The 27,425-nt window shown below is 59.4% G+C and overlaps 1 protein-coding gene across 12 annotated transcripts in view; it reads left to right on the forward strand.

The window, feature by feature from the left end:
• The window catches only part of CAMTA1 (calmodulin binding transcription activator 1), a 697,635-nt gene that overhangs the window by 622,163 nt on the left and 48,047 nt on the right, over positions 1-27,425 (forward strand). Inside the window, exon 1 of one of the 12 annotated variants that reach the window (XM_036348001.1) lies at positions 23,130-23,250. The exons of 10 other annotated variants lie outside the window; for them this stretch is intronic. The gene's annotated coding sequence lies outside the window, so the exon portion shown is untranslated. Of the gene's footprint in view, positions 1-23,129; positions 23,251-23,568; positions 23,976-27,425 lie in introns of those variants that run through there. One more of the 12 variants, XM_036348000.1, reaches the window with a different exon arrangement.

Below are 27,425 nucleotides of genomic sequence, written 5' to 3' on the forward strand. Positions count from 1 at the left end.
TGTGAATGCTCCTGCCTCTTAGCGTTAAGGAGCCAAACCTTCTCAGGGACGCCCGGAACGCCCGCCCCCCGTGTCCAGGCTGGTTTTACTTTCCCTCTGCCCTGGAGAGCCTCTTCAATACCGCAGGATTATGACCGTGGCTGAGGGGGTGGGCCAGGGAGCCCCCAAAGGCTCCACGGGGGCAGCAGGACTTGCTGGCCAAGGACAGGCCCCGAGAGCTGCTGGCCGTGTCCCTGGGGCTGGTGACTGTTAGCTGCGCCCCCTGGGGCACCAAGGCCTCCTCACAGAGAAGCTGCCAAAGATGGGCGGGGCCGCGAGCTCAGAGCATGCCTGCCCTTCCAGGCATGGACGTGCAGAGGAGAAGCCCGGGGTTGGCCTGGGTGCTGGGCGATAGTCTCTGCACCCGGACGGAGGGGGCGGGGGAAGATGGCTGCATGCGACCTCAGTCCCAGGACAGCCCGCAGAGTGCCAGTCTGTGGGGTACGGAGCTGGAGCCCTCACCAGCCAAGACACTGGGTCTTGGCTAAGCTGACCGGGCCCGCTGCAGGGTCAGTTTCTGAGCACCCCACTCTCCACAGGCCCTTCGCTTTCTCTCCCCAGACTCCCCTTGCTGCCGGCTGCTGGCGGATGTCTGGGCTCGGCACATGCCTGGCCAGCTTTCCTGAGCCCCCCAGGGTGCAAACCTCAGCCTCGTCCCAGTCCCGGCCCAGCAGTGACAGGGTGCCTGGCAGCCGCCCTGGCCACTGAACCTTCTGAACTGTTCCGGGAGGTGGCTTTGGGTCAGTGGGCATCTGCACCCTGGCAATGGATGCCTGGGAGCACCAGGCCGGCCTTGGCAGCGACCCTGGCTAAGGCTGAGCCAGCCCGAGCTGCGAGGATGGCCTGCAGGGTGTAACAGAGAAGGGCAGGCTGACCAGGGGCTCTGGTTCAGGAAATCCGGTTTCAGTTTTGCAGGACAAGTAGGAAGCGAGCAGGGAACTCCATCGAGCCCTGGCTCTCCCTGAGTGAGCAGGTCCCTCGCCAGGTGGCCTGGAGGATGCTGGGACCAGTGTAGGCAGGACCTGCCTTGGAGATGGAGTGCTTTAGAGCCAAATCTCAGCCAGGTGGTGCCTGGGAGTGCAGGGAACACCAGCGGCCCGCGGAGCCCCGGAGCCAGCTGCACCGGGCAGTTGCCTGCAGGGGGGAGAGGGGTACTGTGATGGAGGCCTCAGGGAAGGAAGCCACCCTAACTGCTTCACGACAACACACCCCAGATCCTCGGTCATACCAGCCCCCCCCCCCCCCGGGCGATGGGCCTGCTGCCAACTGGGCGCCGGCTCTCCAGCAGCCCCCTCCCTGGGCCCCGGAGCTCTGGCCTCCAGTTGCAATCAGCATCCCCCAGCCCTGGCAGAATCCACAGGCCAGATGGCAGGATTGGGGAGGGGATGTGCAGGGGGAGAGAGCAGATCAGCCCTGAAGGCCCCGGGCGTCCCTTTCCCTGGGTCTTGGCCAGTTGTCCTTTCTAGTAACGGGAGGGGAAGGGTGGCCAGGACAGAGGGACCTGAGACCCACCCTGCGTGGGAGAGCAGTGACATCCCTCTCTCCTTTTGTTCCCTGAACCAGTGAACACAGTGACTGATCTACCCAAGGATCATTTTCCCAGCCCTTCCCCAGCCTGATAAATAATACGGGGGGGGGGGGGGGGAGCTGGGGGGGGGGGAGCCGGGAGTGGGGGGGGCGGTTAGAACAGAACCTCAGCGCCACAACAGGGGCCTAGGGACCACTGGGGAGTGGGGGGAATGGTGCAAGGAGCCTATCAGAAGCCAGCCTCTCCCTGCCTCTCCCCTCCTGCAGCCTTTCCTCAGCCCCTCCTGCCCGGCCCCCCTCGGTTGCTAGGCAGTCTTCCCGAGAGCTGGGAGGTGCTGATGGGAAGGGGCGGGGGCGAGGGACTGCAGTGCCAGCAAACTGGGACTCTCAGCCCAGAGCTCGGGAGCGCGCAGGGGCACGCGTGCGCACACACATGCATGGACACGCGCACATACATGCACATGCACACACACATGTAGCCTGTACCCCGCCCGGCACAGCTGCAGTGCAGTGTAATGCAGTGCCCCAACCAGCAGCTGTGCCGCACCGCCGGGAGGGACTGCGGCAGGGCCCTCGGAGGGAGGGCCAGCCTCCCAGCCTGGGGACGGGCAGTGACCGCACAGCCGCGCGCTCTCGCCGGCTCAGCCCTTGTTTCCCTCCATCAGCAGCCCCACTCTCAATCCTAGGGACGCTCCTTGCCCCCCACGCCCATTTGGGGAAGAAAATGTCTGCCTTCCTTTGATTTCTTTAAGTGGCTTTGTTTGCAGACTAAAGCCTGGGGGAGGGGCAGTGCACAGAGAATCCCGCAATGGCAGCAGCCAGGGTGCAGCCTTTGACGCTGGACACAGCCTTTGTCTGAGCAGCCAGGCTGGTGGGGGGCGATCGTCCCCTCTGGAGGGGACGTCCCCCAAGTCTCAGCTGGGTGCAGCCAACCAGGCACCCGGCAGAGACAGAGCAAAGAAATGGGGGAGGAGGGAAGAGGGGGGCACCAGCGCTGAGGCCATCTAGCTGGTTCCAGGCCGACCTTGGGGGGCTCCGCCCTCTGGGTCACAGGAGCTGCAGCGTGTCCCCAGACCCAGAGGACTTCTCCTGCTTCTCCCACCCCCAGTGTGAGCTCTAGAGGACCCGGGCCCTGCCTCGCACAGGCTGGTGCGCACTTGTGGGCCACAGCATTGTGTGTGGTGAATGCTTGCGGGAATGAATGGGTGCGTCCCTGGCGGCACAGAAAAACAGAACTTAATCCAGCCCAGTGGTCAGGTGCTGGGGTCCGACCCCAGCAGGACCAGGGGTCCCCAAAGGTGTGGACGGAGTCAGCGAAGAAGGAATGACACGGAGACAGCGTTCAGTTGATCAGCAGCCTAGCCAGGATCTCCAGCCAAGTTCTGGTCAGGATCTCCAGCGAAGTTCTGGTTAGGATCTCCAGCCAGGTTCTGTGTCCATGTTCTCTTGCTAGGTTCTCCAGCCAGGTTCTCCAGCCAGGTTCTGTAGCCATGTTCCCTTGCTAGGTTCTCCAGCCAGGTTCTCCAGGTTCTCAAGCCAGGTTCTGTAGCCATGTTCCCTTGCTAGGTTCTCCAACCAGGTTCAGTCACCAGGTTCTAGTCAGGTTCTCTTGCCATGTTCTATCCAGGTTCTGTAGCCAGGTTCTGTCTCTAGGATCTTCAGCCAGGTTCTCTCGCTAGGTTCTGTCTCTAGGTTCTATGGCCAGTTTCTGTCCAGGATCTTTTGCCATGTTCTCTCCAGCGAAGTTCTTCTGTCTCTAGGTTCTGTGTAGGTTCTGTGTCTAGGTTCTGTGTCTAAGTTCTGTGTCTAGGTTCTGTGTCTAGGTTCTGTGTCTAGGTTCTGTGTCTAGGTTCTGTGTCCTATTGTCTTGTTACATCTGTATTTATACCAGTTGATTCCAATCCTATCAATCTCTATTACAAAGGTTAGGGCGTTTCTTATCTCCATTCCAGGGAGTAAAGATTATGTAGCTTAAGCATGATTGTTCGTAGTTAAAGTGATTAATTACCCACCTGGCACTAGTTAAGGGGTTTTATTCCCTCCCTAACTTCAGGGGAAAATCCCTACCTGGGGAAACAACCTTTCTCAGAGAGGTGACCTTGGTTAAAACACATAGTGCCAAGAAGGTGAGCAAACATATTAAGAACAGTATGCCATATATGCCAGGTCCCTTGAAACAGCAAGGATGGACCAGCTCCCGGCAGTCAGGAAGGGTTCTGGAGGCGGTGGCCCTCACTGAGACCTCGGAACCTGTGCAGGCATCAGCCAAGCTATAGGGGACAGGAAGGAGCACCCAGGAAGCAGGGAGGGGGAGCAAGACGCCGAGCACTCCAGGAGCTACAGTTTTCACCGTCTCTTCCCCCAGAGGTCCAGATGGGGAACAGACTTCCCCAGGCCGTTTGCACCAGGACCCAGCATGCGTTTGGTGACCTAATGGGGGCCTCTCCCAGGACAGAGGCAGCCAGGCAGAAGGGTGTAACCGGGAGGCGGTTTGGGGAGGGACTCTGGGAAATGTCACTTGTCTGCTCTGGGTCCTGCAGATACAAACCGCCAGGGCAGTGCTGAGCGCAGAGAAGATGTGCTGTCTGTTTAGACGGTCCTGCCTGGGTTTGCAAAGAGAATAAACCAGGCGGCCCACACTGGGCTCTGGAGCGGAGGGGTGGGGCAGGCCCACAGCTGGCCGAGGGCAGCTTTAGGTGACCCCTGTCCCTGGAAGAGAGGTGAGTGGAACCTCTGGTGCCCTGTGCCTTCTCTCACAGCCACTGATTCCCTCCAGGGCTGGCCCGGCCCCTACCCCGCGGACCCCCATCTCAGAGCCCCACTAAGCTGCTTACACTTAGACTCTTTCCAATTGCTTGTGGGCAGCTGAGCCTCCTGCCCGGGCGAGAGGCCTGGAGTGAGGTGTGGAGGCAGCTTTCTGGGGTTCAGCCAGTGGCCACCTGGGCAGGCCTCCTGCTGACCCTGGATCCGGGAGGGGCCTTGTCATCCCAGGCAGAGGGGAGATCAGAGACAGGAGCTCACACCTCACCCAGGGGCCTGCCAAGGCCTCAGGGTAGAGCAGCTGCCTGGGCAGTGCCCCTCCAGCTGGGGCCAGAGGAGCTTATCTGGTCAGCTGACCTCAGGGACAGCCTGGCTCCGGTTAGATGTCCCGGAAGACCGGGCCTTGCTTCCATCTGAGGAGGTAAAGAGGAGGAAAAGCACCCTAGCCGGTGTTGCTCAGTGGATAGAGTGTCGGCCTGCAGACCGAAGGGTCCTGGGTTCGATTCTGGTCAAGGGCACGTACCTCATTGCAGGCTCCTCCCCGGCCTGGGCCTTGGTCCGGGCACATGCAGGAGGTAACCAATCAATGTGTTTCTCTCACATCGATATTTCTCTCTATTTTTCCTTCTCTCTTCCAATCCCTCTAAAAACCAATGGAAAAATATCCTTGGGTGATATTTAAAGAGAGAGAGAGAGAGAGAAGGAAAAGTAAGATTTGGCCTCCCTGCTGGGCCCTCTGGTCAAGCAGATGGAAGACATGCGGCTGGGTGATTCCCAGCTCCGCCTCCCTCACCCCAAGCTGCCTGTCCCTGGCACGTGGCCGTGGTCCTGCCCGCCTCGCCCCCAAAGGCTGGTGTCTAATAGCAGCTCCCCCCGCCAGGCGCAGAGACCACACGCTGACCCAGAGACCAGGGTGCGGCCCAGTGGCATCAGGAGAGGACGGTCCCCCTCCCTCGCTGACACTCGGGGCGTTCCGCTGGGGTGCCCCGCGCTGCTCCTCCTGGCTTGGCTCCCTCCCGCCGCGACCTGCCAGCCCCTCCCATCACCCTCTCAGCCCCTGGTGTCCTCAGCGGTCCACAGGGGAGAACGCACAGGACCCGGAACACATGCCAGGGGCGTCACGTTGACCAGGTGATGTGGGGGAGGGACGGAGATTCCGTCATTTGGTTGTAAATCATGTAAATGCCACCGTTTCGCCGAAGCAAAGGCAGCTTGTGTCATGGAGCAGAAGAGAATTCACTGGCGTTTTTAAGAGAAGGCGCCGGCATTCTTGAATAGTCTTGACTTTGAAGAGCTGCCTTGACTTGGACCCTCAGTCAAAGCCGAGGACCCACCCTCTCTTGCATCTGGGAGCACTTTGGAGGCGACATGGGAGAAGCAGTGACATAGGGGGCGTCCCCATCCATTAGAAGGGGGCGGTTGCCTGCCGTGGGCCTGGGGCACGCGGAGGCGGTGAGCTCCTGGGTCTCTGTGTGTTTCCCGGCCCCGCGGTGACCCAAGAGGCAGGATGGCGGGGGAGAAGCTGGTTTGACCAGCCTCACACTTGGGCCTGGGAGCCCAAGGGCAGCCTCACCGCCCTCTGAGCTGCAGCCGCCCAGCCAGGCCCTGTCCCAGTGCAGGCTTCCTCCTCGGAAGCATCCCCTGCTCCATGGGGCCCGCATCACCGTGGGCTGGGGGGGTCTGTCCTGAGCCATGGACTAGGGGGCCCCGAGGGAGCACTCCACCCTGCAGCTGGGGCCATGCGGCTCTGTCTGGAGCTGCTCTGGGTGGCCAGGAGGGGTCACCTTGGGGTGGCCTCGCCGCCTCCTTGCAGCAGTGACAAATGGCACTCTGACAGGAGAGGCGCGAGGAGCAGATGCCGAGGTGGCCTCATCCTGGCTGTGGGGGCAGGACGCCGGGTAAACGCCAGGGGGGTGGCCCCGAGTGCAGGAGACCTGGCTGCCTTGGGGGACGGCCCCGCCACCTGGGGGTCAGGCGGCTCACCTGGAGGTGTGACGCAGGACCCGCTGTGGTCGCTAGCAACCAACTCGTCCTCGCCCTTCGCGTGGCTTCCTGGGGCGGCTGCGACAAAGGGCTGCGCACTCGCGGCCTCGGGAATGTGTTACCGCGCAGGCCTGGCGGCGGGAGGCCCAGCCCAGGTGCCGCAGGGGCGCCTCTGAGCTCCGGGGAGAGAGGGGGGGTCCCTCTGGCCTCTCTGGCTCCTGGGGGCTCCGCAGCCCTGGCCGCCCTCGGCCGTGGGGACATCACTGCCGTGTCTGCCTCCATCATCATAGACATCCTCCCGCTGTGGGTCTCTATTTTCTCTTCTGATAGGGATGCTGGTCACTGGGTGAGGCCCAGTCCAGCAGGAACCCTCTTAGCTAGCTCAGTCTGTAACTCATTCATTAATGGCCCTACTTCCAAATAAGGTTCCATTCTGAGGCCCGGGGAGAAGAGGGTGGCCCAGGAGAGAGCTGACCACATGCGCGTTAACAGAACATTCCAGAAGGAGGAGCTGGTGATGGAGACTGAGAAGGGGCGGCCACAGGAGTCAAAGGGACCCCAGAGAGGGTGGAGTCGCAGAGCCTGGGGTCCGAGGGCATCACAAGGGGACGGGTGGCCAGGTCAGAGGTGCTAACAGTCCCCAAGTCAAGCGGGTGCCCCGCGGGCCCAGTGAGCCTCCCCGGCCCGCTCTCCCCTTGCCCACTCCCCCTGAGGGCTCATCCCTGCCCCCCGACTCTCTACCTTTGAGTGTCCAGGTGAAGGTACCCGATACCCCCTCCCTGTACCTCTCCTCAGACCCAGGGCCGCCTGCCTGCTGCACAGCAATGCGGTTTCCTCCTGGCGAGGCAGAGTGCGGGGGGGGGGGGGGAATCACCGGTCCTTGTCCCCCCACCCCCACCCCGGCATCTGCAGCGTCCCCACCTCCGTGGGCAGCCCCACCCAGAGAACCAGGCTCATCCCCCACCTGCTCACTCCTCCCCACCTCCCCGCACCCCCCTGGGTTTCTCTCCCTAACTCCCCGCTTCTCTCCATCCTGTGCCCCTGCATTCAGCCCAACTCACGCGTCCCAGCCAGTCTCCTGCCGCCAGGCCATGGGTTCTCCCGTCGTCCGTCCGGGGCACCAGGCGCTGCCCCGGCTCCGAGACCTTTATCTTCTCTATTCTCATGGCAACTCTCAGGCGCTGAGGAGGGGTGGCCTGGCAGAGGGTGCCAGGCGGCCCCCTGAGGTCGGGGGTCAGAGGAGGCCTCTGTGGGAAGGCAATGGCAGGAAGGAGCTGGCCGCTAAGATCACATCCAGGCAGAGGGAACAGCAAGAGCAGCGTCCCCAGAGAGGGAAGGAGCCAGGTGTGCTGGGGGCGCTGGGGGGCACTGCAGCCGAGCGAGTCTGGGAGGCGCAGCGAGGAAGGGGGCCGCCCCGCCCGCCACGGCCTGGAGCTGGGTTTATCCCGAGGATAAAATCGGGGGCCGCGGCGGGTTCTAAGCAGGGAAATGGGCATCCTCAGGTGTGTTCAAGCCCCCGGGCTGCATGGAGAATGGGTGCCTCGCTGAGACCCCTGCTCCCTCCTCCCACCTCCCAGCACCAATGAATGGCACCACGCAGGTGGGAGGTGATGGCGGCTCCAGGGGAGCTGGTCATGGTGAGCCCGAGAGACCGTGGGAGGCGTCTGGAGGCCGGGTCACAGTTGGGCTGGTGATGAGTGTGGAGGATGAGGACAGGGGGATGGGCGTGCCCAGATGCGGGGCTGGAACAGCTGGTGATGAGTGTGGAGGATGAGGACAGGGGGATGGGCGTGCCAGATGTGGGGCTGGAACAGCTGGTGATGAGTGTGGAGGATGAGGACAGGGGGATGGGCGTGCCCAGATGTGGGGCTGGAACAGCTGGTGATGAGTGTGGAGGATGAGGACAGGGGGATGGGCGTGCCCAGATGTGGGGCTGGAACAGCTGGTGATGAGTGTGGAGGATGAGGACCGGGATGGGCATGCCCAGGTGCGGGGCTGGAACAGCTGGGGTCCGTGGATGGGCCATGTCCTGAGATGGAGGAGCTGGAGAAGCAAGTTCGGGAGGCAGGGAATCCAGAGTTTGGTTGGGTCCTGTCTCGGTTGGTGGCCTTATCAGCGTCACCAGGTACATGGTTGGGTTTGAAAGTCTGCAGGCCAAGGAGAGGCCCAGAACGGAAATAAAATATGGGAGTCCTGAGCTCAGAGGTGGAATTTGAAGTCTAACTGTGCTCCTTCCGTGAGAGAATCGGGTAAAGGAGGTGAGGGGTACAGGGAGCCACGGGCTCCCCAGTATTTGCATGTCAAACAGAACGGGGTGGCAAAGGGGTTGAGGAGCAGCAGCCAGCAGCTGGGAGGAAGGAGAGGAGGACCCCGGCCAGGCTAGGGAGGGGCCTTTCGAGGAAAAGGCTGTGGCAGACCCCAGGAGAGGGGGCACTTCAGCCGTGGCAGACGCCAGGAGAGGGGGCACAGCAGCCGTGGCAGATGCCAGGAGAGGGGGCACAGCATTCCCGTAAGGAAGGCGCACGTAGGAAGACCGAGGCCAGAGGGAGCAGCGTGAGTTTGGAGAACCGGAGAAGCGGCCGTAAACTCCGGATAAGCTGGTGCCCAGCCTGTCTGTGAGCTCAGAGCCGTGCCAGCCCCCGGCTGGGCCCATAGGAAGGACCAGGAGCCTCGCAGACTCACCCGGCCCAGCAGATCCCGTGTCTCCACCACCTCGGCCCCACCTCCTGCAGTGAGAGGACCGGACCTGGGCCTGCTTCTCCTGCCCAACCTCAGATAGGCCTGCAGCCCCGGAAGACGGCTCCACCCCCAGGCTCGGGGACATCCCGCCCTGCTCCAGCACCCGGATAAAACGCTCCCTCTGCTCCCCATTGGCGTGCAGGAGCCAGAGGTGAGCCCTCAAACAGGAACAGACTGGGCCTCGCCCTCCAATGCTGTGTGGATGTCAGCCCCTGGAGACTGCTGTCTGGTTGCCATGGATGCAGGAACCAACCCTGCAGACGGGCTGGGAGATGAGACGGCCAGTTGCCCGCCTGGGCAATGCCACTCGCTCTGGCGTTTGATGCCGGACGCCATCTTCCTGCCGCAGTGTTTGGGCCCAGGTCAGCTGCCTTCAGAAGGAGGGAGCCTCAAAGAAAAGCCTCCGGCAAAACTGAGACCCGGGAGACGGGCCGGAGGGGACGCTGCCAGGCCAGGCCCCATGTTGTTGGTGCCCTGAGCCTCTCCCAGGGCCTGGCTCCCAAAGGGGCCTCCCTGGAAAGAATGGAGGTGCCCATCTGTGTACCCAGCGGGGGGAGGGCAGCAGTGGTCTGAGGCCTCCAGACTCAGAGCCTCGGCAGCAAGGAGGGGGCTGGGGCAGAGCGGGGCTGGGCCTCCAGGAGGAAGCGCCCCCGGTCCCAGACCCCGTGAGGGGAGACACCTCCCGCCCCCCCCCCCCCCCAGCTCCATGCTGGCCACTGAGGACTGAGGAGGCAGAGCAGCCCCTGGTGGGGCCACGCAAAGGCCTCTCCTTGTAAAAGCTCCTAAAAACACACACGTTTCTCATCCCTTCCAAGCAGCCTAGCGACCTTGCACCCCTCCCTCGTGACAACAGGACATTGAAAATCGCCCCGCACAGAGGCCTGCGGGCGCTTTCACTGGACTCAGAGCCCTTTGTCCGGGAAAGAGGCACAGGCAGGTCGTGTTGAAAACTCAAGAGCCGCGAGAGTTAGGACTCGAAGGAAACTCCGCTGTCTCCTCGTCGCCCTGCTCGTCCTCCCAGAAGGGCCCGCGCCCCGAGAATAGGGTAGCGTGGTCCCCACCTTCGCCAAATCAGGACAGAAGCCCCTCCTGACTTAGTTCGGGATGCTGCCCTCCCTTCTGCCCCCTTCCCCATCCCCAGCGCACTCAGCACCACCGACACCCGGAAGCCAGGACACGGGGCTGAGAGGAGCCGGCCTGGCCCCCGGCGGATGGCGGACTGTGGGTCCTTTGCTGGTCGATGTCCGCCTGTCCTGACTGCGGGACTGTTGGCACCGACAGACTGGCTCCCACCCTGCGCTCCACGCCCCTCGTGGCGTCAGCAGGTGGGCGAAGGGGTGTCCTTTCTCCGGAGACGTGAGCAGGGACTCTGCCCCAGACCTCGCCCCATTCAGGGGAGCGCACGTGTAGAAGAGCTGGCGACTCTTGAGTCATTAACCGCGGCACCAGACTGCACCCATGTGGGAGGTGCATGTTGGCTCAGCAGCCCACGCGGTCCCCATTCCACAGATGAGCCTCTCAGACAACAGCAAGCAGGTGACACAGACTCTCAGACCCGGTGGCCTGGCCCATCCGCCTGCCCTTGACCTCCGCGTGCGTCTTCCTCCGAGCCTGTGCTACAGCTGTGCCGCGTCTGAGCTGGCCTCTGATCTAGAGGCATCCCTTGCCCCTGCCTCTCCCTTCCCCATGGCACTGTCCCCGCTTCACAGATTCAGGCCTTCAAACCCCACAGGGCTTCCTCCTGCCAGTCCCTCTGCCATTTTCCTGTCTCGGGCTTCTGTCGTCTCATACCTGGGCTGGGGGGCCCCAATCCTTTCCCTGCTGTCCGTGCTGTACGTCACTGATGGGTCAGGAAGGTTTGATGGGCGCCCAGGTGTGCCAGGCGCTGTGCTAGGTGCTATCCACTAGGTGAGACGGGCCAGAGCACCAGCGCCTATAACCCGGGGTACGAGGGCTGTGAGAGGGACACACAGGGCTGCTGGGGGGGCAGGGGCAGGGGCATCTGCTCTGTGGGCAGGTCGGGGTGAACACTGAGTCTCCGGATGGAATACAGAGCTTTATGAGCTGTCCTCGCCCATCTTTCTCAGCCCATCGGTGGCTCTGCCTCCCCCACCTCCCCCTGCACAATGCTCTTCGCTTCACTCCACTAAAGGCCTCAGGGCTTCCCAAACATACCATGTTGCTTCTTTCCTCTGAGCCTTTGCACATGCTGTTCTCTGGCTCCCCGGGTCTTTTCCCTGCGGTCATTTTAGAGAAGTCGTGCTCTTGAAAATGTCCACTCTGAGGCCCCAGAGGCCACTGTAAAAGCTGACTCCCCCTCACCCCATCCCCCACATGCCGGGCGCCTTCTTTCTCATTGGCCTCCCCATCCACTCTGTCAGTTCCTCCACTAGCAAGGTTCTCTTTGTGAGCACTTAGTCACGCCGTTCATGGAGGTTAGGTGCCAGGCGCTGGGCTCAGAGCTGGACTCAAAACAGATGAATAAGAACAGAGGGGGTTCTTGAGCTCCCCCAGCTCCCCACCCAGGGGAGGGAAAGTCAGACCTGACCCCCAAGCCTTTGCACAGAGAAGCACGTGGGCACCTTGTCCCAAAGCGGGGAAGGGGCAGGCCCTAGGCAGGTCTTGGAGGGAGTCTGAGGACACGGAGCCTAAAGCTGCCATCCGAAGGAGGAGCGGAAGTTACCTCCAGGAAGAGGAGAGGCAGAGCATTCCAGGCAGAGGGAGCAGCAAGCGCAGAGAGCTCTGTGGCGGAACGGAGCCCTTGAGGGCCAGGGAGGGAGAGAGGGAGGCCCGGCAGGTTAGAGGGACACTCAGGTACGGACCCTGTGGCCCCGGCTTTATCCCCCAAGGAGAGGGAAGGCACTGAGGGTTTGGGAGGCGGTGACGTGGCCAGGTTGGCATTTTGAGAGGTGCCCTTGGCCACCGCATGGAGAATGGATGGACGGGGGCCGGAGCCAGTGGGATAGACCAGTTAGCCCTCCGGGCGGAGATGCTGCTGGATCTGGAGGTTCTGGAGAGAGGGGACAGGCAAGAGGCATTTAGGAGGTGGCGCCAGTAGGCTTGTAGGTGGGTTAGAGACAGAGAGGACCAGCCACGAGTTGGGTGGAGTTTGAAGGACCTTTGGGACCCCACCCCCCCACCCCCCCGTGAAAATCCAATGGCAGCTGTGTGGACCTAGGCTCCAGAGCTCGGAGAGGCACAGGGGCAGGAGAGAGAAGTCTGTGGCGTGCCTGCAGGGAGGTGGCATCAGATGAAATGGGTCAAGGGGTGTGGATGAAATTGACAAAGGAGGGACTATGCAGAGTCCTGAGGCTGAGCACTTTAGTCTTAATTATCAATGTGTTCCAAGAGGCCAGGAACACAATAGGTGCTCAATAAATGCTTCTCAAGGGATAGACGGGTGGGTGGATGGATGGATGCATGGGTGGATGGACAGACGGACAGATGGATGGACATACGGATGGATGGACAGCCAGTGGTGTCTTTGTGACCATTGTCCTCACTGCTAACTGATTGCAGCTTTAAAGGGCTGGGGCATCCCTGATGTCAGAACCAGACTGGGGAGGGTGTCCAAATTGGACCCGGCACCATCGCCTCCTTCTGGTATCCCTGTCACTGGACAGGTTTCAGTCAAATGACCCCAGACAAGAACGCAGAAGCTTGGCCCCAACCTCCTTTATTCGAGGTGCCCAGGGCGGGCTGCCGTCAGCGCTTTTAAGGGGCCACCTGCTGAGAGCAGAGAGCTCCCCTGGAGCTGGAAAGGGAGGGAAAAGCCAACGGGGTGGGTGAATGCTTTGTCTTCTGCAGAGAACACCGTGCAGAGTCCCAGAGTTCCTGGGCAGAGATGTGAAATTAACTGAATTGCGGATCAGTCTGCCCAAATGTGAAATCAAATGAGAAATTCCAGGCGGCTCTGACGGCTACGGTTATTCTCCTAACAAACTGTTGCAATTACCTCGCTGAATTGCTCACCTGCGCCACAGCGCCTGGCGCTCACTCGGTAAACCAACTCCATCCTCGGACGGCCCCCCTGGCTCCGGCCTGTTCCTCCTCCCCGAGGGCTCTCCTTTGGGTCCGTTTCCGGCTGCAGGTTCATGCGCAGTTCCACTGGGCCTCTCCTCCCTCTGTCCCGTCTCCCCTCCCTCTCCCATGCTGGGGCCTGGGAGCCTGGAGGAAGCCCCAGAACCAGTGCCCCCTCTTCCAACAGTGCTGCCCTCCCCATCCCCCAACACCCGTGGGAAGGGGGCTCACCTTGCAATGCAACCAGCTGGGTGCACACGGGGATCTCAGAGCCGCCAGGGAGGGGACCAGGGCAAGAGCATTTCTGCTCAATAATTCACCTGTAAGAGAAAGGAAGACGTAGACTCAGCATTTGGGCATCTTCTGAGATGCTAACAATTCAGTGTGATTCTCAGGGCATAAACAATGCACCCATGCTCCAATTCTATATGCTTGACAAGGGTTATGGCGAATCAGAAGGCCTGGCCTGGGCCACGGGAGTAGCAGAAGGCAGTGGAAGCTCGCTCAGTGTGCCGCTCCCAGCACGCCCTGTGCAGAAGTGCTGTGTAGCAGCCCCCCAGCCCCATCCTGCTGGCCTAGGGGGTGGGCCTGATGCCCTGAAGCCCCCAGGGTCATGCTGATGCATGTGTGACGAGACCCTTGAAAGGCAGCAGGAGCTCGGGCGCGAGCCTGCAGTTCCCCAATGGTACTTGCAGACCTCATTCCTCCGTGGCCTTCACGTGGCTCCAGCAGGACAGGGAGCGGGTGTTCCTTTGACATCTGGGGAACAGCCCTGGCGTTACTGTCAGTTACTTGAAAGTGCGTTAAATCCCAGCGGATCGGGGCGGGGCTGTGTTTCTGAGACAGGGTCCCAGGGGGCTCCTCTAGGACACGGGGGTGTTTCTTAGATCCCTCGACGTCACTGGTCCCGACGCCAGTGAGCTACCATCCTGTGCGGGGGTCCTGGCCACACTGTGGGGGGCCATGGCAGAAAGTGACCCGGGGTGTCCAAGAGAGACGACTTAATGACTTGAGTGACAGGCAGCTCCTCCCTCCTGACCTCAGTCATTACGATTCCCAGGTCCCAGCCCTTGGCTCCCCTGAAAGGGGCACTTCCCAGCTCCTGTCACCGGGGCACGAGCTTTGGTGTTGGTGGCAGAACTGCCAGTTCGGTGATTTCAAAGTGGTTTTCTGCATAAACATTGGGTCATTGGCTCTGTCGTCACCCAGGGGGCAGCGCATTCACTCATATATCTTTCAGATTCCCGCGTTAAGAAAATGGTGTCGGCCTTGCGGGAAAGCACGTGGTGCGGTCTCAGTGAGCGCGTTCTGAGTGCACACCCTCCCCAGGCGTCACTCTGCTGGGCGCGGTGCACACGCGGCCTCTCCAACGGCTCTCGGGGTTTCCTGCCTCGTGGAGAGGCCACTGACAGCCCCGTGGGCCCCTTGATGCTCTCAGACCCCAGTGCCGGCGCTTCCTGAGCTCCTCTCCAGCGGGCTCCAGGGGGGCTTGGGCCCTGACTTGGCAAGAGGGGCCTCGAACCAGAGCCATGGAGGCTCCTGAGTTCTGCACATGAGGGTCTGGGAGCCCCTAGCCAGGCAGAGGTGTGTGGACATGGGGGAGCCGCGCTTAGAAGAAGGTGCTAATCTCAGTCAGCTCGGGCGGCCACTACAAAATGCCACAGACCAGGCAGCTCAGACAACAGGCATTCATTCCTCACAGTTCAGGAGGCTGGAAGTTCAAGATCAAGGTGTTGGCAGGTTTGGTTTCTCTTGAGGGCTCTTTCCTTGGCTTGCAGACAGCCACCTTCTCACCGTGTCCTCACATGGTCTTTCGTGTGTGTGTGTGTGTGTGTGTGTGTGTGTGTGTGTGTGTATGTGCGCGCATGCACCATGTACATACACAACCCTGGTGTTCCTCTGTGTCTACATGTCCTCTTCTTACCAGGACACCAGTCGACTTGGGTTAGGACCCACCCTCCCAGCCTCATATGCATCTCCTCTTTACAAGCCCCATCTCCCAGTACATTCCGAGGCGCTGGGAGTCAGGGCTTCAGCATACGGGTTTGGGTAAGACATCATCCAGCCCATCACAGAGCTGTTCTCTAAAAGTGAGGTGTCCTGCCTGAGGGGACCTCATCACTATTGTGAGGGCTTTCCCAAGGCCCAGCCCTGCCCTCTGAGACTCCATGGGCGGGGGGGTGGGGGCCTGAAACTCAGACACCCAGACCGGGGCTTCCGCGGCAGTTTTGCTGGCTCTGTTGGCCCAGGTGTGGACTAAGTCACCTCGCCCTATGGTGTAGCTAAGATGAGGTGATAACACCTTCTGGGCCCCAAGCTGTGAGACCCACAGATACCTCACTGGGACGTGATGCAGCCACTGAAACGCCAGTGCCACGCCCCCCATGTTTCCAGATGTTTCCATCCCCATTTCACTGAGGAGGAACCTGAGTCTCAGAGGCCAGGTGACTTGTCCTGTGTCACAGGGCTAGGGAGTCACTCTCAGGGCCGTCAGACGCCGAAGCCCATTGGGTGCGTTATGGCCAAGCAGGACCACTTCCTGGGAGGTTGGGCTGCCCACCTGTGACCCCGCTGCCCCTGAGAGCAGGGCCTCCTGTGCAGAGACTGGCCTGTATTCTGTCGTCCAGCGCAGCGGTCGCCAACCGGTGGTCCGCGGAGCACTGGTGGTGCGTGAGGTCCGAAAGGTTGGCGACTGCTGGTCTCGCGTGCATGCAGACCGGGGGGCAGCGAAGGGGTGACTGGGCCTGTGTGAGCCACTAGGGAGAATGAGGGCACGATGTTTTCACCCAGCTTCTTCCAATTCTCTTTCTGCATCGTGTCCCTCAGAGAGTTCCCCACGTTCTCAGCCGGTGGCCAACGCATCTCTTCCTTCCCGCACGTCAGAGCTGGCAGCTGCCCCAGGCAGCACCAATCATGCCCGCCTGCTTTGCCCTGGTAGCAAACACCTTTCCTCCCACGGCCCCCACACCACTGACCCCTCCGTCACCAGCCACCCCCGAGCTTAGTGGCTCAAAATGACGGGTCTGCGCTCGTTTCTTGAGCTGCGGGTTGGGTGGGCTGTTCGTCTGCTGGTTCTGCCTGGGCTCACGCGTGCAGCCGCATGCACAGGACGGGTCATCTCAAATGCAGAGTCCCTGCAGCCGGAGCACAGGGCGCTTGCTGTGTCAGGTCACGCTGCACATGCCCAGGACCACAGCAGCACGGCCTCAGACCTCATTCGCAGAGGAGGAAACTGAGGCCCAGGAAGGGAAAGAAGCTGGCCCCCCAGGTAGTTAGTGTAGAGCCCAGACCTGGGCCCTTCAAGGTCTATCCATGTTGGTGCATCTATCAGTTCATTGCATTTTATTGCCAAGGAAATGTCCATCTGGACGGACATATGTGTTCATTTCTCGCAGGCACATGCCTAGGAGGGGTCTTATGGTAACTCTGTGAGTAACCCTTGGTACGCCATAAGCGTCTGTAGACGTAATTAAATTCAAAAGATCGTGGCGTGTGGGTATGGTTTCCGTGTTGGACACGTGGCAGTTAACTGGTTAACCTTTTGAGGAACTGACAGACTATTTTACATTCCCACCAGCAGGGTGTGAGGGTTTCGATTGCTCTACTTCCTTGTCAGCATTTGTTGTTGTCAGTCTTTTTTATTAGCCATCCCAGAGGGTGTCAAGTGGTGTCTCCCTGTGGTTTTGACTTGCATTTCCCCATTGATAATGACGTTGAGTATGTTCTCATGTGCTTATGGACTATTTGTATGTCTTCCTTGGAGAAATGTCTCTTTAGATCCTTTGTCCATTTTTTTAAAAAAGGGGGTTATTTGCCTTTTTACTTTTGAGCTGTAAAAATTCTTTTTATATTCTAGACACATGTCCCTTATCAGATATACTAGAGGCCCAGTGCAAGGATTCATGCACCAGTGGGGTCCCTCAGCCTGGCCTGTGGGGATCGGGCTGAAACTGGCCCGGTGCAAGAATTTGTGCACCGGGCCTCTAGTATGCATATAAGATCTTTGGTTAATCTCTTCCCTTCCCTCTGAGATCCATCAGTCTGTTCCATGTTTCCATGCCTGTGCATTGAGCATCTGCCCCCTGGTGGTCAGTGCACATCATAGCTACCAGACGAAGGGCCGCTTAGGCTTTTATATATATACTAGAGGCCCAGTGCACAAAAATTTGTGCACTTGGGGGGGGGGTCCCCTCAGCCCGGCCTGCGCCCATCTGCAGTCCAGGACCCCTTGGGGGATGTCCACCTGTTGACTTAGGCCCACTCCCCGGGGGATCAGGCCTAAGCTTGCAGTCAGACATCCTTCTGGCAGCCAGGGAGCTCTGGGGGGATGTCCAACTAAAGGCTTAGGCCCCCAAGGGATCAGGCCTAAACCATTAGTTGGACATTCTTAGTCCTGCCACGGAGTTGGGAGAGGCTCCTGCCACCACCTCTGCACTGGCCAGTCATGAGCCAGCTTCTGGCTGAGTGGCACTCCCCATATGGAAGTGCACTGACCACCAGGGGGCAGCTCCTGCATTGAGCATCTGCCCCATGGTGGCCAGTGCGCATCATAGTAACCGGTCATTCTGCCATTCAGTCAATGTGCATATTAGCCTTTTATTATTATTATATAGGACTAGAGGCCCGGTGCACAAAAATTTGTGCACTCGGGGGGAAAGGGGGGTCCCTCAGCCTGGCCTGTGCCCTCTTGCAGTCTGGGACCCCTCGGGAGATAATGACCTGCAGGCTTAGGCCTGCTTCCGGGTGGCAGAGGGCAGGCCCAATCCCTAGGTGCAGCCCCTGGTCGGGCTCAGAGCAGGGCCGATTGGGGAGTTGGGGCGCCGCCCCCTGTCATGCCCAGAGCAGGGTGGACCAGGAAGTTGCGATGCCACCCCCAGTCACGCTCAGGGTAGGACTGATTGGGGGATTGGGGCACCGCCCCCTGTCACACTCAAGGCAGGGTCGATGGGGAGGTTGTGGCGCCACCCCCTGTCACGCACAGAGCAGGGCCAATCCAGGGGTTGGGGCGCTGCCACCTGTCACACACAGAGCAGGGCCCATCAGGGGGTTGAGGAGCTCCCCCCTGTCACTCACAGAGTAGGGCCGATAGGGGAGTTGGGGCACTGCCCCCTGTCACACACAGAGCAGGGCGGATCAGGGGGTTGGGGCGCCGCCCTCTATCACCCACAGAGCAGGGCCGATCAGGGGGTTGGGATGCCACCACTCTCACACTCAGGGCAGGGCCAATGGGGAGGTTATGGCTCTACCCCATCACACACAGAGCAGGGACCGTGGGAGGGGTGGGGGTTGTGGCACCGCCCTCTATCACCCACAGAGCAGGGCCGATCCGGGGGTTGGGGCGCCGCACCCTGTCACACACAGAACCACAGGGCGATCAGAGGTTGGGGAGCTCCCCCATATCAGGCACAGAGCAGGGCTGATCAGGAGGTTGGGGCGCCTTCCCCTGTCACGAACAGAGCAGGGCGGATAGGGAGGTTGTGGCCCCACGCCCTGTCACACGCAGAGCCGCAGGGCGATCAAGGGGTTTGGGCGCTGCCCCCTGTCACGCTGATCCCAGTGCCAGGAGGCCTCTCGGCTCTGCTGATCCCGGTGCTGGGAGGCATATTACCCTTTTACTATATAGGGTATAGGCCTGGTGCATGGGTGGGGCTGGCTGGTTTGCCCTGAAGGGTGTCCTGGATCAGGGTGGGGGTCCCCACTGGGGTGCTTGGCCAGCCTGGGTGAGGGGATGATGGCTGTTTGCAGCTGGTCACACACCCTTCAGGGTTGGGGTCCCCACTGGGGTGCCTGGCCAGCCTGGGTGAGGGGCTGAGGGCTGTTTGCAGCTGGTCACACACCCTTCAGGGTTGGGGTCCCCACTGGGGTGCCTGGCCAGTCTGGGTGAGGGGCTGAGGGCTGTTTTCAGGCTGGCGGGTGACAGAAGCTCCCAACCGCTCCTTTTTTCCTTTTTTTTTCTTTTTTTAATTCTGGGCCAGGTTTAGCTCTGAGGCTCCAGCTCTTAGGCCTCCGCTGCTGAAAGTAGGTAATTGAAACAATGTATAACTCCATCTCTGACTCCAGCTCTGAGATCCCAGCTCGCTGAAAGCTGGTTTCTGGGGTTTTGTTTATCTTCTATATTTATTAAAATGTTTCTTAAACTGCAGGCTCAGAGGCCTGCAAGGCAGGCGGGGAATGTTGGTTTCCTCCATCACTGAAGCAAGCAAGCCTCATGTTAGTTTCAAGCTGCCTGGCTGCCGGCCGCCATCTTGGCTGTCAGTTAATTTGCATATCTCCCTGATTAGCCAATGGGAAGGGTAGCGGTCGTATGCCAATTACCATGTTTCTCTTTTATTAGATTAGACTAGAGGCCCATTGCACAAAGATTCGCACAATAGGCCTTCCTTCCCCTGGCTGCCAGCACCAGTTTTCCTCCGGCACCTGGGACCCAGGCCTTTGGTCGGGCCACAGCGGCGAGGCTAGGCTTCTCCGCTCCAGCTGCAGCAAGGCTTGGCTTCTCTGTTCTGGCTGCAGCGGATAAGCCAAGCCTCTTCAGTCTTCACTCAGCACCTGCATATGCAAATTAACCGCCATATTTGTTGTGTTAATTTGCATACTCATCCGGATTGGCTGGTGGGCGTAGCAGAGTAACACCAATTTGCATGTTTCTCTTTTATTAGTGTAGAATGATGATTTCCAAATATGTCCTCCCCTTCAGCGAGTGGTCTTTTTCACTTTCTTTGTGACATCCTTGGAATCACAGCCTTAAATTTTGATGAAGTCCAATTTACAGTATCTGTTTTTTCCTTGGTTTCTTGCTTTTGATATAATATCTAAGAAACAGTTGTCAAATCTGAGGATAGGAAGAGTCACCTCTATGTTTTCTAAGAGTTGTGGGGTTTTTTTTTTAGTTTCGGCTCTTACATTTATGTCTTTGATCTTTATATATGGTTTTTTATTGATTTTAAAGAGAGGAAGAGGGAGAAAAAGAGAGAGGGGGGGAAACATCAATCAGTTGCCTTCTGTATGCACCCCGACTGGGGGGTCAAACCCGCAACCTAGGTATGTGCCCTGACCAGGAATTGAACCCACAACCTTTTGATGGGCAGGTTAACGCTCCGACTAACCGAGCCATCCGGCCTGGGCTGATCTGTTTTAACTTTTATATATGGTGTGAGGTAGGGCGTTGACTTCATTCTTGTGCTTAAGGATGGCCAGGTGTCCTGGCAGTGTTTGTTGAAAGGCTTGCTTTCTCCATTGAATTGCTTGGCCACCCTGACCTATAGTTGTTAAAAATGTGGTTTTTAAAAATGCATCTTGCACTTATCTTTAAAGTGTTATTTCCTTTGGGGAGAGTCCCATTTGATTTTTAATTGGAAGTTGACACATGAGGAAACATCTTTGATTTCTTCCGAGAGGAGAGGCCAGGTTCTGGTGCAGCCCAGTCTCAGTGGTTCTCTCTCACTCTTGCCACAAGTTCAGTGCCAGTTGGTAGTGGGGGCTCTACCCATCACTGTCACTTAGGGACCTGGTCCGGCAGAGTCGACATCTTTACAGAAACAAGCGTTCACCGTTGCTGGGATGGGGGGAGTGTGGTGGGCAGGTCACTGCTTCTGGAAATTGCCAGGCTGCTTTCTTAACCAAATGGTACCCGAATGACCCAGGAGTCTTCAGGGACTTGGACAGCCATCATAGTAGGGACTTGAACCCCAGGTGTGCTGCTGACCATCTCTGTGTCTTTGGCCAAGTTATCTGACCGCTTGAGTTCTTCGTTTTTTCCTCTATACACTATCCAGCGTGCAGGAGAAAGGGCAGCAGTGTGTGAGTGGCTAGTGCAGGAGTGGGGACCCTTTTTTTTTGCTAAGGGCCATTTGGATATTTATAACATCATTCTCAGGCCATACACAATTATCAACTTAACAGTTAGGCTGCTGCCCTAGCTGGTTTGGCTCAGTGGATAGAGCATCAGCCCACGGACTGAAGGGTCCCAGGTTTGATTCCGGGTAGGTACACGTATCTCAGTTGCAGGCTTGATCCCTGGCCCCTGTTAGGGCGTGTGCAGGATGCAACCAATCGATGTGTCCCTCTAACATCGATGTTTCTCTCTGTCTCTCCCCCTCCCTTCCATTCTCTCTAAAATATCAGTGGAAAAATACCCTTGGATGAGGATTAACAACAAAAAAATTAGCCTGCTATATTTGGTCATTTAATTAATTCACCCCTAACAGCTTGGCAGGGCTGTATAAGGCCCACGGGCGGATATTCCCAACCCTGGTCTAGCCTAACAGCAGGTGGATAGCAGGCATCCGACATTCTTCTTCCTCCCCTGCCACAGGATCCACACCTGCTTGGTTCATCACGAGGCCCTCTGCAGAGAGGAAGGGAGAGGGAGGGATAAAAACATCAAATGATGAGAGAGAATCACTGATTGGCTGCCTCCTGCACACCCCACACTGGGGATTGAGCCTGCAACCCGGGCATGTGCTCTGGGCAGGAATTGAACCGCGATCTCCTGGTTCATAGATCGATGCTCAACCCCTGAGCCACGCCGGCTGGGTTTCTTTTCCTCTATTTCAAAAAATGACCCAGGCATCCTCAAAGCCCCATAAAGTGCAGTGTGTAATGACTTGCTGGAATGACAGGCATGCCTTACCCTGTCATTTCCTACCCTGATAAAAGGAACAGGAACACCCCCAAGGGCAGACAACCTGTGGGCCTTGGTTCTGGCATGCTGTCCCAGCTGAGCCGGCTCAGACACCCAGTCCGCCCCGCCCAGCTGTGTATGCATGGGCCTCCGTCCAAGACAGAGATGCGGCGGGGGAATGAGTGTGGGACCATCCGGGAGGGAACGGCCCCACCCAAGCAACAGGCAGGGGACGTGCCTTCTGCAAGCGGGAGAATCGAACTGTGCATGTAGGTGGCTTGTGTCCAGAGCCCTTGCCATCGACTACAACCCTTGCGTTGCTGCCCCGGAAACAAATAGACCCCCTTTATGAATGCATTTTTCACAGAGCTCCCAGGACAGGTCTGCTCAGAGTCGGGGAAAGCAGGGAGGTGGGGCGAGGTGCGTTTGGAGTCAGACCTTAAGGAATGGAAAGGAGTGTGGCTAACAGAAAGGGGAGAAGGTACATAAGCAGAGTTGGGACGTCCTTTGCCGGGAGAGGGGGAGGCAGAGGGGGCAGGAATATGAGGACTTGATGGAGCAGGACTGTGACTATGTTCCGTGTTCTGACTTCGCCGGGGCTGCTGAGGGACTTCCTGAGGTTTAGAATCGGTGGTCAGCCCCCAACAGCGAGAACTGGCAGGGCCTGGCTCAGAGGTGTGGCGCAGGCTGGGACCCTGCCTGGGTCCTTGGCTTGGCCTCTAACGGTTCCATTTTGGCTGCACAGGCTTAAGCGCTATGCAAAATCCTGTGGTTGTTTTTGTGTGTGTGTTTCGGGTCAGCATAAAGAGCCGCTGTCCCCATCGTTTGAGAGTCTTTTTAATCCAGATGGCAGAAAGGAGACACAATCAATTTTAAAGATAACGGACAATATGAAGGGGAAAGATGACCTCATCACAAGCCTGCATAGGTCAACGGCTCTGTGTGCGTGGCCAGCGTGTAGGGTGGGGGCTTTGAATAGCATCGGGGTACAGATTTTATCCCGTAAACAGAAGGGAGGGGGTGGTGTCCACGCGGGGTGCCTGGAGAGGCTGCTGGGAGATGCTGAGCTTTAATGGAGAGGTGTGACTTGGGCGTGGGGTGGAGGCTGGAGGCGGGAGACCAGGGCGAGAGGCTATTCTGCAGAAGCGGCCGGGTGGGAAAGCTGACACACATGAACTTGGGGACACCGGGGCTAGACCAGAGGAGCGGGCGAGGCCCTGCGACTCCAGCTAAGGCGCTCAGAACCGCGACCTGAGCACTGGGCGCTCCCGAAATCCCCGGGGGCCGCTGTTCTCCGTCCTGCGCAGACCTTCTCGGCCCCACCTTGACCAACGCCCAGGGCCCCTTCGCACTCGGGACCCGGACCCGCCCACTGCTCTCGCCTCCTCCCGGGCTCCTCCGCCTTCGGCTGCGTAGCCGCGCCCTGCGCCCCTCCTTCCCGCCCAGCCTTCCCGCTCCCCCGCTCGCGGCTCGGCCTGCGCAGTGCCCGCTCCTCCCGCGGCTGCATTGCAGACGCTGCCGCCGCACGGTGCGCCAGGGCCGCGTCGGAAGCCCGAGCCCAGGTACGCGAGGGCCACGGGGCGCGGGGCTCCCACGCAGACCCGACGGCGCCGCGGGGCCAGGAGTCCACGGTCCGGGCGTGGGCGGCTCCGGGAGAGAGAACACGCAGCCCGTGCGCCCCTGCCTCGTGGCGCGGATCCCCGAGGAGGCCTCCTGGGGCCATGAGCCCGGGTGCTGCCGTCGAGCCCGTACCTTCCCTGCCCTCGAGCGGACCGCGGCCGCCCCCCCTGGCGGGGCTCCCGGAATCTGGGCGGGGGTCCAGGCGGGGCCGTCGCGAGGGGCCGCGTCCCGCCCGGACCTCGCCTGCAGGCGCCGGGCCGCGGGGACGCGCTCCGCCCGCACCCTCCGGCCGGGCCCCCGCCGTCCAGCGCGGCGCCGCGCGGCTCGGGCGCAGTTCCGGCGCAGTCCCCGCGCCCGGCGGCCCCGCGCCCCACACCTGCCTCTGCCCGGCTCCCGGTGACGTCGCGCCCGCGGATTGGCGCGCGGGCGGGGCCGGGGCCGGTGAGCTCACCGCCGCGCCCCGCCATTGGCCCGGGCGGCGCACTCGGGCTGTGGCGGGGAGACGGCGGTACCCGGAGCCGAGTCTTTGCAGCCGCGGCGCGTGGAGCCGAGCGGGTCGGGCCGGGCTGTGGTGGGGACCGGGCCGGGCGGGGCCGCGCGGGAGGAGGAGGCAGACCCGGCGGCGAGGCGCCAGCGCTGCGAGCGGCGGTCGTGCTCCCCGAGTCCAGTGAGTGCGCGGCGGCGGGGAGTCGGCCGGGCGCGTGCGATCGAGGGCGGCGGCCGGCGGGGGCGCGCGGGGGCGGGGCCGGGGGGGCGCGCGCCGCGCCCGGGGCGTGGGGAGCACGCGTGCTCGCGGTGGGGGGCGCGGATGTTTACACTGGGGGAGCGGGTGTGAGCGTGTGTGCAGGAGGGGGGTCTGGAAGGTGAGGGGCGCGAGTGTTTACGCGGGGGGGGGGGAGCGAGCGGTGTGTTTTGACGCGTGAGTGCGCGTGGGGACCTGCGTGTGTTGACAGGGCGTGTGAGACTCAGGGAGGGGCATGGGTGAGTCTGCGGGGCGCTGGCGTGTTTTAGGAGCCGGTGTGCGACACGCGTGTTCGCGGAGCAGCGGGAGAGTGAGCGCGAGGGGCTGCGTGGGTTTTGAGGCGGGAGTGCCCGGGGCCGGCGTGTTTTGACGGGTGCGCGTCGTGTGTCTGCGGGAGAAGTGCGCGGAGTGGGTGTGAGGTCACGCGGACTTAGGGAGCGAGGCTGAGCGCGAGCGCGATTCTACGAGGGCGGGAGTGCGTGTGAGAACACGCGTGTGCGCGGGCAGCGGGAGTGGAGGTGAGTGGGGGGGCGGGCGCGCGGGCGGGGTGGGGCCGCCGTCTGGTGTTTGTCTGCGAGGCGCCGCCTGCTCGGCGGGCTTTTTGGATCCAGTGCTCCCTCCCGCTGCAGGGGACACGGGTGGGCGGGGGACACGGGCGGGGAGGGGACAGGTGCCGGCAGGCAGGACAGGGAGAGGGACGGGGACAGGTGCCCCTTGGGCAGGGCGCTGGGAGAGGGGTGGGGATAGGTGCCCCTCGGCGGGGCTTCGGGGCGGGCCAGAACAGGCGCTGCCTTGGTGGGGGCTTGCGTGCCGGGAGAAGCCAGAAGGGCCGAGACAGGTGACCCCTTGGCCCAGCGAGGTGAGAGGGGCCGCTGGGCGCCTCTGCAGGCCCCGGTTCGGTTTCGGGGGCTGCCTCTCCGAGCAGGCCAGTGGACTGAATGAATCTTATGAATCCGTGCGTGGGACTCCGCGGGGAAAGTTGGTTGAGTTCAGGGGCTGAAGGTCCGGAAGAGCTTGCTGAGAGCTTCGCTACAGACAGACCCGGGACTGAGTGGGGGGCCCTGGACCCCCGCTTCCACCAGGCAAGCTCAGGCGGCTGGAAGGGAGCACAGTGTGGCCTTGGGCTTACAGGGTCTCGTGATTTGGTTTCCTTGCTGTTGCGCGACGTTAGAGGCAGCCCTGCTAGTGATGTTCAACGTTTGAGACTGAATTTCCAAGGATTTCTATGGGCGTCAAAACGACTTTATCTACAAATGAAGCAGCAAAATAAATTTCTGAAACTATAATACTCTTGCAAATGATCTTGAGCAGTTGCTTCAGGGAATGATAAGTTTTAAACTCTTATGTTTCCCCCACACTGCTTGGGAGATTTCTCTTGGCCAGAAGTCTGGTTAGCAGAGCAGATGCAGTGAAGGAGAGAGGGCTCTCAGATAATCACAGAAGAGCCTCTTGTCGTTGGTCAAATGCATTATTTTTTTTTTTTTCACCAGTGAGGCCAAAACCCAAAACTTTAAATTTATGCTCCCAACATTTTGTCAGATGTGGGAAATATCTGGCTCTCTATAATGGAGTCCTTTCCTCTCGCCGCGTAAGGAATCTCTGTCCTATAGAGAAACTATAGCCTGGGAACTTGATAGAAATACACGAAGCAGTAGCCCTTTGCGTGGTGTGTGTTTGTAGGAAAATATTTATTCTTTTAAGGTTAGAGTTAGATGATGGTAAGTAAACTTACGTTTCTCTTTATTTTTACATGTGATTTAGGGAGTAAAAATGTTTGATGTTCTAGAATATATAGCATGTACTTACAGGATAGGCATTTTCCAAATAAATTTAGCTTAGTTACAAAAGCAGGCAGAGGGTGGCTGCGAATTCCGAAGGGACCTTGATTTGCTCATGCTGATTAATTATATTCCAAAGACTCTGAGAGGCGACACAGTATTTGATGCCGTCGTTAACAACAATATTGCATGACTTACGGATGTGTATCGGTTCTTCTGCTTTTGGGATAAACACAGACATTATTATTTCCTTCAGTCCTCTGTTCAGGACTGTGCTGGCCTTCCCGCCATGACAGCAGCTGTCCCCACGCAGCGCTCACGGTGGACTGTTCGGGAGAACACAGATACCGGGTGCACCCGAGACATTCTCGCCTTCTATGAGAAAGAGTGAGGCTGAAGAATGGGTTGGCGTTGAAAGTTTCCCGAGTGAAGGACGTGGAGCTTTTACTGATGGCTGAGTCACGCGCTCAGTTCACGCTCCCTTGCCTTCTGGCACACGGGAGATGGACATTTTGGGGACGTCGAGTGTCCTCTGGGGATGGCCCGAATTGTTCTCGTGTTTTGAGTGTTGTTGTCATGAACTTCCGGAGCTGCAGAGCTGTGTTTATAGGCTGCCTTTTCTTTTGTTTGTTTTCTTTAATGTTTATAGGAAAATTGTAAATACATATACTTAAGACACAAATTTAGGTACCACCCAGAAAGGTCAAGAAAAGCCATTTTGGCCCTCGCCAGTTTGGCTCAGTGGCTAGAGTATCAGCCTGCGGACTGAAGGGTCCCAAGTTCGGTTTTAGTCAAGGGCACACGCCCAGGTTGTGGGCTCGATCCCCAGTAGGGGGCGTGCAGAAGGCAGCCAATCAATGATTCTCTCTCATCATTGATGTTTTTATCTCTCTCTCCCTCTCCCTTTCTCTCTGAAATCAAAATATGTATAGTATATGTATATATAAAAGGCCATTTTGTTAAAGGTGGCACACTTCTCTAGCCCGGGCAGTGGTTTCTGGAAGTCCTCTGTTCTTCTTGGTGCATGTCCCCACCCCTTCCCCCAGCTGTCCAGCGCCGCCTGCGTGTCTCCTCACAGTTAAAGGCCTCAGAGGGATTGAATGTTTGCTCCATTGATCTTTTCAATAGGAGACTGAGTGGTGCCAGGTCAGTATCGTTCGGCATCAGCCACGGCCTCCTGTCAGTGCGGAAGCCCAGGATTTGAGAGCTTACTTCACTTACCTGTTCTTTTGCCAGAAAGCTTTTGGCATCCACATGATACAAGTTGATTCATGTACACCTCAACTTCTTTTTCAAAAAGTGATTGAAGGGAGCTTCCAGAGACACATATTACACAGTGAAGCAAGATGAAGAGACGCAGTGAGGGTCCGGGACAGTGAGACGGAGGGACTGGTGAGGTTAGTAAACAGCATTCATTCCCTAAAATCTTCCGCACTTCCTGGCAGCAGGCCGTGAGGGGTTCCCGGCCTCCCTGCCGTGGTGGGAGCAGCGCTGTGGGCTTCGCTTTGTCTTCTGACACCTTCATACAGTGAGTTTTCCCATTTCCCATGTGCGTTCTGCCAGCCAGTGGTTGGTTTTCAGTGATGACGGGGGAAGT

Source organism: Myotis myotis, unplaced genomic scaffold, assembly GCF_014108235.1.
Source record: "Myotis myotis isolate mMyoMyo1 unplaced genomic scaffold, mMyoMyo1.p scaffold_m19_p_2, whole genome shotgun sequence".
Taxonomy (NCBI): Eukaryota; Metazoa; Chordata; class Mammalia; order Chiroptera; family Vespertilionidae; genus Myotis; species Myotis myotis.